This window comes from Temnothorax curvispinosus, unplaced genomic scaffold (assembly GCF_003070985.1).
Source record: "Temnothorax curvispinosus isolate PA1 unplaced genomic scaffold, ASM307098v1 QBEX01008529.1, whole genome shotgun sequence".
NCBI lineage: Eukaryota > Metazoa > Arthropoda > Insecta > Hymenoptera > Formicidae > Temnothorax > Temnothorax curvispinosus.
The window spans coordinates 1-1350 of NW_020218309.1; the positions used below are offsets into that span (position 1 = coordinate 1).

Here is a 1350-nt window from a genome sequence, read left to right on the forward strand (position 1 = left end):
ATTAAGGAAAACATGGAAATTTTTGATTTCACGTTAACATCCGATGAGATGAACGCTATCCGTGAACTCGGCACTGGAAAGAGGGTAGTAGCTTTCGACGTGTAAGTGTTAGAACATGCAAGATATTTTACGTTTTATAATGTCTTCTTCTATGTATGAATATTTTGGAACCTCGAGATCTTTAAAAATTTTATTAATCTTTATTCTTTGAATAGAGCGCGTTAAATTTTGATTTTAAACGGTCTTTAATTTGTGTCAGAATTCTGTATACATTTTTATGTGTCGTATAATGCAAACTATTTGAGAAGAATCGAAATACATATTTAGATAAATATATTAAAATACGCACATACATTAAATTATCTGACGCAAATTATAGATTATTTAAAGTGGACTATGATGAACAATAAGTATTAAAGATTCAAATTATGACATAAGCTATTTGCATCTTATACATACATTATAAATTGTTTATATTTTCTTCTAACAATTTTTTTGTTCCTGTGTTGCAGTGGGAAACATTTCAAATACTATCCTTTCAACATTCCGTTTTAAACGAAATTGATATGGTAAAGAGAGAGGAAAAAAGAAAAAGAAGATAAATTATAAACATATACAATACATATATAAATGAATAATACAAAAAGAGTTTTATATAAGGACAAATCTATGCATACAAGCATATTTTAATATATTTTGTTATTTGAAACAGTGCTTTATATAAAATATATAGCTCAAAAATATTTTCATATAAATAGTTGTTTCTTCTTTTTTTGATAATCCATATAAATAAAACAATGATTGAGATATATCTTAATTAAACATTGTACAGCTTAAGGTGATCTTAAAGCCGTGATTCTAACCGGTTTTTTTCAGTTTTTTTCTTAGCACTAATCTTTTAATTGGCTTTATAGAATTGCAAAATTCTTGTCTAGAATTAAAGTACGCATCAAAATCTAGGTCATGGTGGTCGAATTTATATGTGGTGGTCGTCACGTATAACAAAAAATATTAATTTTTTTTTGTTTTTGATATAAATTCGACCACCATGACTTAGATTTTGATGCGTACTTTAATTCTAGACAAGAATTTTGTATTTCTATAAAGCCAATTAAAAGATTAGTGCTAAGAAAAAAACCGGTTAGGATCTTGGCTTTAGGATCACCTTAACGCGACATATCTTGAAATTCACGATCAGGTAACATCGTGAGTTTATCAAATTTAAAATACAGCAGGAAATAAGTCGTGAAATCGTAGATAATTGTATTAGTATCCCCTTTAAAAGCTCATGTTCCCACGACGATGTTTGAAGCTTGCTCGACCCTTGGTCTAGCCAATTACAGTAGCTAT

General features: G+C 28.4%; 1 long non-coding RNA gene across 1 annotated transcript; it reads left to right on the forward strand.

Moving 5' to 3' along the window:
* Positions 1–6: 6 nt before the first annotated feature.
* Positions 7–588, forward strand: LOC112457970. Its single transcript, XR_003041171.1, has 2 exons — positions 7–101; positions 513–588. It is a non-coding gene; the product is annotated as an uncharacterized LOC112457970 (long non-coding RNA).
* Positions 589–1350: the final 762 nt, after the last annotated feature.